Genomic DNA, 7,991 nt, shown 5'->3' with positions numbered 1-7,991 from the left:
CAAGAACGGGGTAGGAAGGTGGTAGGAGGAGGCAGTGGGCAGGCAGGATTGTCTGTGCTGAGGGGCTTTGTGTGCCCATAAATGTGTGACATTATGTGTTCACATTATCTATGCAGGGTGTGTCTGCATGTGCCTCGTGTCTGGGTGGTGTGTGCGTTGAATTTAATTGGATGATGTGTCTATGGTTGGGAGGTGAGTGTGAGGTGTGTGAGGTGCCTGGTGGGAGATGGAGTGTGAGTGTGGCATGCGGTGTGGGTGTGTGAGCTGTGTGACTTTTCAGCGTGAGGTGTGGAATCTGTGATCTTTTCTCCCTGTGAGCTGTTTGTGTGTAGTGAGATGTGAGGTGTGTCCAGTGACTAGGGGTGTGTGTGTGTGTGTGTGTGTGTGTGTGTGTGTGTGTGTGTGTGTAGGGCTGTAGAATATGCTGCAGTGGGTAAGGAAAGTGTGTAGTATGAGGAACGAGGCATGTTATATTTGGGGCGTGTGTATAGAATACAGTAGGTGCCTCATAAATGTTTGAGGAGTGACGTGTCTTTACAGGGGGGGCTTGGCTGCCATCCTGTCTCTCCCTCCCTCCCTCCCATAAGGTCCCTAGAGATGCCCTCCCATGCCCCGTGCCTCCCCCAGGCTGCCCCTACCCTTTGCCCTTTATCCTCCTCACTTTGACCAAAGCCTTTGTCTTGGGTTTCCTGCTGGACAGGCAGGCGGCAGGCGATGTCGCAGTCCGGGAACCTTTGTTCTTTTCCTCTTAGCCTGACTTATGTTGGGGCCAAGGCTTGGAGGGGGGCGGGAAGAGGATGCACGTGTCAGCAAGGTCACTGTGTTTACTACTACCTCGCCCCATGCTACAGAGAAGGGAGGGGCCAGTACAGATGGTAAGGCCAGGGTGTCTCTGGTAGCACCTCTTGGTGCCCAAGCAGACTGGGCTGGGCTTGGAGTCCCGCAAGTCTGCAAATCACACTTAGTGTTGTGTGGCCCAATACCCTTTCTGGCTTATATCTCCCAGCACTCCTTCTCTATGCTCCCCTACCCTCTTCCCTTTTCTGTGTGGCTGTGACCCCCAAGGAGGGTCATTGGACTGGAATACAAACAGGAAGACTTCACTCTCTCTCTCTCTACTTTTATTGCGTCCCCTCCCTGCCTAAGGTCTAATGGAAGAGAAGTAGTTCCTGTCCTCATAGATACCCTTATCTGAAAAGGAAGACTTGAGTCCTGATCACACCTTTGGGGACCCTGAGTCTGACGGGGGAGATCCTGGTCAGTAGAGGATCCAGGTTAGACCCTCCAGCGAGGCCATGGAAAACCTTCTGGGTGGCCTCCCAACAGGTATTTGAAGGCATCAAGGTCTAGGACTCCTTAAGGTTGGAGGCACAAAAACAATCGCGGTCAGTCAGGAGAAGCGCTGGGGACCAGGGGTTAGCATTACCTTCAAGAAGATTGTCTGAAGGGAATGGGCTTGTGCTGGGCCTTGAAGGGGTGTTGGGGTGGGCAGGGAAATGCAGCCTGGGGCTGAAGAAGATTCTGATCCAACTAGCAAAAGGAGGAATCTTGAAGCCCTAAAGTGCTGCATGGCTCTGAGTGGCTAATCCTGGGCCTCCAGCCTTCTCAAGCTTTCAAGTTACCTTGTCCCATCGCAATGTCTTTGACTAGAATCATTGTCATCATGGTTGTTGTTATCATCATCATCATCACCATCACCATTATCTTTTAGGCATTTCTTTCCAACTTCCAAGTCCCTCACAGATGTCTCCTTTGACAGATGCCTAAAAGCATTTATGCAGCCATGCTGTAGGCCGGGCAGGCACAGTTCTCAGTGCTGGGGTCACAGGGTTGACCCAGTTGGCCTCATGGAGCTCCCAGCTTCTGTTTGCAGCCACACTGCCACCCCTTCAGGCCTTGGGCAGCTGGCTCCTCCCTTCTGTTGTTTCTAGCCTAAACTGTACCCATTTCTACTGGGGCCCTAAGTTTGCACCCCATTGCAGTCTGACTCCTGCCAGAATAAGAGCTTTTCAGAGGCTGGGTCTGGGTCTCCTGTCTTTGACCCCTGTGTTCTGAGCTGGGCTTGGTAAGGTCCAGGAGCTCCTTTCTGTTATCAGATGTCCATAGTCCTCTGTATAACTGGCAATTGTCCAGCTGCCACTTAGGGAAACTGAGGCACAGACTTAAGGTAGCATCCTCATAAGACCCTCTTTTTACCAGCATTCCCAGAGACCAAGAGAGGTCAGGTGACTGGACCAGGGCTCACAGAGAGGTGGCAGGGCTGCTACCGTTATCCAACTCTTCTGGCTGCCTGGCTGGGCTCTGGCCCCAGCACCATGCTGCTCTCTGGCTGGCCTCAGTGCTGCCTGTGGCGGGTAAATTATTATTAATGACCCCCCTGGCAAAGAGACAGGAAACGCTTCCCAGCCACAGCTGGGGAGCTGCTCCCTGCCAGCCCGACATCCATACCGGTTCTGACCCTGGTGTTGGCCCTGATACTATCTCCATTCCTCCTCAGCCCTCCTTTGCTCCTCCTGCCCATCAATCTGCCACCTCCCTGACCTTGATCTCCCAGGGGTTAAAGACAAGAAAAGGCAGAACTTTCTTTTCCACATCCCTGTCACTCACCACTTTCTCCAACCTGACTCATTATCTGCTTTCCTGCCCTAAAGGAATCAGAAGCAGCACCTCCTCCAGGAAACCTTCCCTGAACACGTGGCCAGTCCTCCAGGTGCTGCTAGTATAGGCCCCCGGGGCACTGAATTGCCCTCATTGCAGACTCTGTTCACTCAGCTTGCTTTGGTGGCTCTAAGGCTGGCCTATCCCCAGTCGCTGCCTTAGGACTGACCCATGGAAGATGTCCCCAGTGCCTCCTCTAGGAAGACTCCAGCCCAGCTCAGGAATCTCACCTCATCTAAGCACCCCTGCCCTGCTGGTCCAAGCTGCACCACACCTTCATAGGTGGACATTAATGAGCATCTAGTAGGTGTCCAACAAGGACAGTGGGTAAATATGAGTAAGACACGGGCCTTAAAGTCCTCTATACCTTCCCTCAAGCCTGAGTCATGAGCCCAGGCAGGTAGCTCAGACTAGGTGCCACGGATGAGTTGGGGTGGGAGCAGGGATGAAGGCTGATGCTGGTAGCACATGTGGTGAGGACAATGATGGAGATAAACTCGGGGGCCGTAGTGGGACAGAGCCTAGGCCTCTAATTCAGCCCAGAGCAGGAAGGGAAGAGTAAGTTGGGGTGCTTCTGAGAGAGGAGACAAATCTAAACTGGGAGCTAAGGGACGAGTCAGGAGAAATTTCTGGACAAAGAGAAAAGGAGATTGTCACTGTGATGGCTTGCTGGTGGCAGACAAACTGAGGAAAGCATGTGTTCCTTGGTTCTACGGTTCTGGGGTGGAGCTGGGTCTTGGACTGCTAAGGCGGGGCAGGGTGGGGAGGGGAATGTGTGAAGCATCAAGAGGCAAGGGCTGGTGAGGCTGGTGAGGCTGGCATGGACCAAATTGTGCAGGACTTATAACCCATGCTAAAGATGCAAGATGTTTTCCCCCAGAGGGAAATGACATTGGGGGAGGGGTTGAAAGGAGGGAGCTGCCCATCAGGCCTGTGTGTGAGGAGCTCCCTGGACCATGGGTTAGAGGCTGAGGTGAGGCTGGTGTGGCCTAGGCAAGGGGTGGTGAGGCCTGGTCAGGGAAGGAGCTGAGGGGTGGAGGGGAAGGGAGGGCACTGAATGCTAAGAGACAGGTGGGAGCTGTTGCAGAGGTGGAAGGTCAGGGAACAGAGTGCTTGTGCCTCAGAACTGCGTGGGCTCTGGGCAGCCTCTGAGAGGTGTGGGAGGGAAGCCAGGGCCCGTCCCTCTAAGGGCTTAAAGGTGTCCTGAAGGCCTCCCAGGAGGTCATAAGCTTTGAGACTAAGTTGGCTCTGGACCCTGCTCAGAGCTTCTGTGCCCTTACCTGTGCTCCTGGGGAACTTGGATCTGCCCTAGGTAAAGAGTGTTCAGAACTCAAAAATTAAAACAATCTGTGAAATGTAATAATACAATTCAAATCCAAAAATGTATAAGGATATTCCAAAAATGAGTAGAAATGTAAATTTATGAAAATGCCAAACACATGATCCCTCCTAATGTAAATCGTGAGCCTCAGCTGCTTCCCTGGACTTTGGATCTGGCTCCCTTGAAGTTGCTGCCTCTGCTGTGGCACCCCTTGCCAGGGCCTTGGTGTTCAGCTCTAGGCAGAGGAGCCTTCAGGGCCCCTCCTCTGAGGACCCTGCCCTCTCCCTCCTGCTAGTGGCTTCAAGGGGCAGGCATTTTGCTTTTCTTGTTCCTTACCCTGAGAGAATTGGTCCTGTGCTCCCCCATCCATGGTCGTCTCTCTATGGGTGCCCTGGGGTGGGGGCAGGATGAATCAGGTGGGGAGTCTGAAGCAAGAGCAAGGGGAAGTGAGCGAGGCTGAAAGGGGAAGTGAGGGAGTGAGAAGCAGCATCACTCACACAAATGCTGGAATTTCAAAATTTGCAAGTTGCAAATTTCTGGATCACCTCCCCAGCCCAGCATGCTGAAGGCCCATCTTGCAATTTCAGAGTTGGGCACTGCTTGGCTTCTCGCTCTCTGGTGATCTTGCATAAGAACACTTTTTGTGCTACATTTTCTGAAATGTAGAAGGAGGAAGTTGGGGGTTAGTAGCTCCAAGGGCCGCCTGATCTCTGGCTCTAGATAGGGTGTGTGATTTGAGAATCTGGGCTTGTGGGTTTGGGGCTGTCTCTGGGAGGATGCTAGCCTGCAGTGACTCTCAGCTCCCAGCCAGGGATGGGTGGGTGTGTGGTTGTGTGATTCCAACATTTTGTGACTTTAAGATGCTGAGACTCTGGGAGCTAAAGATGCGGACATTCTGTGCATCCAGGATTCTAGGATTTGATGATTTGATGATTCAATGATTCTAAATGGGGCTGCTGGGAAGAGCTGCAGCCACCTGCCTTGTTAATGTCAATGTTCAGTTATTAAATACATAATAAGAAGCAATGGAGACGGATATCTTGGGATGGTGGTGCCCCTCAGCCCACCCCAGTGAGGGAGGGGAGGGTGGCATGCTGGCATTAGAGGATACTGGAGACCCTTTCAACCTGGTTATAAAAGCTCTCTCCCATCACAACAGAACTGGTGCGTGTGCATGCGGGAGATCTGCCATGCCCTAAGCTTACAGGGTTGGAGTCATTCCTGTCATCCCCCTGCCTCCATTCCCCAACCATTTCAGTCTATGGCAGAAAGAAGCACCTTTCCTCCCAGCCCCCAAAGTCTCTGGGCAGAAATGTGGACAGTAGAGGAAGGAGAGGCTGGCTCACCCCCCTTCTACAGCAACTGGGCCTGAGGGGAAAACAGGACATGAGCACTTCCTGGACACAGGCGTGGAGACACACGAACCCCTGCGTGTCAGGGCCCCAGCACCAAGGGCTTAGATAGGGCAGCTGCCAGTTGCCTGCATATAGGCGGAAGAGGGAAGACTCTGCTCTCGCCCTGAGGATCAGAGGGTCTGGAAGAGCTGGGGGGTCCCTACTTGTGTCATAGGCCCACTGCCCAGCTTAGCCGAGCTCAGGGCTAGCCCAGTTGTCTAGTATCTAACTGCCACTTCCTGTTCCTCAGGACCCTGGTGGGAACTGGGGAGGGGAGAATTTCGGCCTTCTAGAAGCCTAGCATAGTGGCACACATCTGAAGGCTTCCCTAGTCTAGGAGATTCCAAGCTAGCCCCAGGGCACACTGTGCAGCCCAAAAAAAGGTCCTTTCCCCCAGGACACCTGAGGAGCAGGAGTGGAGGAGACCCAGGTTTGCAGGGTGCAGTCTCTGTCTTGTCACCCCTTCATGTTTCTCCTACCACTGGCTAGAAAGCAGGTGGGGTGGGGACAGCTGCTCCCTGTCATCTACAAGGCTCCATTGTCTCTCATCTCCTGACTTGGTGTCAGGATAGGGTTTCCAGCTGCCATACCCACAGCATGCCTCCCGGGGCTGTCCTCTCCCCACTCTGCTACCCTCTTTCTCCTGCTGTTCCATCCTCCCTTTCATCTCCACCTGCCCCGGGCTCCCTCCCAATCCCTGTAAGTCTCCATCTCTGGAGTTGAAGTCTTTCTTGAAAGATAGTTGGACTTGGAAGGGCCTGAGGAGATCACCAAGTCCCAGCTTTTCTTCAGATAAGGACACTAGCTCAGAGAGGGGAAGGTCCTGTCCCAAGTCACAGTAGGCTGTGGCAGAGCTCAGTTCTGTGCTCCTTCCACTTCTGGGTCGCACATGCACCCTGCCCACAGTACCAGGTGTCCAGGTTTTGAAGACTGACAGTGCCAGGACCACTGGGGGTGCTGAGCATGCAGATACTTCCCAAAGTGCAGTGGGCTTCTCTCCCTGGCCCTCCCCCACAGCCCCAAGTTGCTTTTCCTTTCTCCTTTTTACCCAGACTCCTCCTTCTCTACGATTCCTGCTGCCTGGCTGACCTCTACCTTGGGCAGCTCCTGGCCTTGGGACTGGGATCAGAGCACAGGCCTCCATGACTAGGATGGCACCCATGCACACAGACACATGGAAAAGTATATACAAATCCCAGATGAAAACCCAATTGCAGTTAGGAGGCCACACCCTGGAACCCAGCATCCTCTTCTTCCTGTGAGGCCCCACATGCCTTCTCTAGGAAGCCCCCCAGGACTCCCGCAGACCGTCTCCATCCCACTATCTCCTTTGTGACAGCTGAGCTCTAAGAGCCTTGGTTCCTTCTCCTGAGGGCAGGGCTGATCCTCCCCTTCAGTCCTGGGGCCCCTCCTTCAGTGTCTCCAGGAGCTCAGCTTCCTGTGACTGGGTGGGGAGAGCCCTGAAGTCCCTAGAGGATGGTGGGACAATGGGGAGGCGGTGACAGATGAGACATTGAGTCTTTCCCAAAGGAGGCTCCACCCTCCTCCCATCTCCCTGCCTGGTGCCTGGGGTTGGGGGTCCCTTTGCACTGGGGTTGTGATCTGAGCCCACAGCGCAGAGGTTTGGAAATCAGAAGCCCTGATACTCTCACAGCAGTTCCCTAACTGGACACTTTGGAGCCCAGGTCCCCAGAGCACCTGCTGTAGAGTCCTGGGGCATCTAGAGGCAGGCCGTGAGCTGGGCTTCTCTGGCTGCCCTGGAGGGAAGTAGGAGAGTGGCCAGCACTGAGGCTGGGTGGGGCACGAATGCCAGGCTGATGCCTCTCCTGCTCTCCACTTTCTCCACAAGAAGTACAGTGAGGATGGCAGGCAGGGCCTGCAGCTGGCCCTGGGCACTGCCGGTGCTGGGAGCAGCAGGAAGCCTGCGGGGAGGCCGTGGATCAACTGCAACCTGCCCTGCCTCCTCTCCGGGGAGGGGAGGGCTGTCCAGGGCAGCACAGTGGGTAGACCATTGGGAAGAAAAGGCTCACGCTTTGTGGACAAAAGGGATGCCCTTGGGGTCAGCTGGTTATCTGGGCCCTCGTCATTTTCTCCACTGGACACAGTTGGGTTAGTGGGGTCATCGCACAGAGGGAAGGGATGGGCCAGAGCCAATGACTACCAGGCCCTGTGGTCGTCAGGCACATGAGAGACCTCGTCATGCCCTGGGCTACACTCAGTCCCCTGCAGAGGTCCAGCCACATGGCCACAGTCATCCTGGAAGATGGCCACTCCTCAACCATTAGCTCCCCCATAGCCACACAGCGACCCTGCTTAGCTGTCCCCCTAGGACTCGGGGATATGGGAGACAGCCAGATACCCTGCCACAGCCAACGCACATGCATCCACACACCAGGTGCAGCTACTGCCACCCCTACAGCCACTCAAGGAGAGCCATAGATTCCAGCAGCCATGGACAGGTGTTCAGGGCCTGGTCGAGAAGAGGGGTACACAAGGCAGGGAACTCAGAAACCCCTTCCCCAGGCCAGACTGTGCCCTCCCCCCAGCTCACTGAGTGCCTGAGGCTGTTTATTTCCTAACAGGGATGGGTGTCTCATCCCCCTCCCCCCTCCCTGTCC

At 54.6% G+C, this 7,991-nt stretch overlaps 1 protein-coding gene across 3 annotated transcripts in view; it reads left to right on the top strand.

Moving 5' to 3' along the window:
• Pde2a (phosphodiesterase 2A) overlaps window positions 1-7,991 on the top strand; it is an 88,321-nt gene that overhangs the window by 31,021 nt on the left and 49,309 nt on the right. The window lies entirely within an intron of this gene.

This window comes from Ictidomys tridecemlineatus, chromosome 4, assembly GCF_052094955.1.
Source record: "Ictidomys tridecemlineatus isolate mIctTri1 chromosome 4, mIctTri1.hap1, whole genome shotgun sequence".
NCBI lineage: Eukaryota > Metazoa > Chordata > Mammalia > Rodentia > Sciuridae > Ictidomys > Ictidomys tridecemlineatus.
This window is presented reverse-complemented; position numbering and strand designations above follow the sequence as displayed.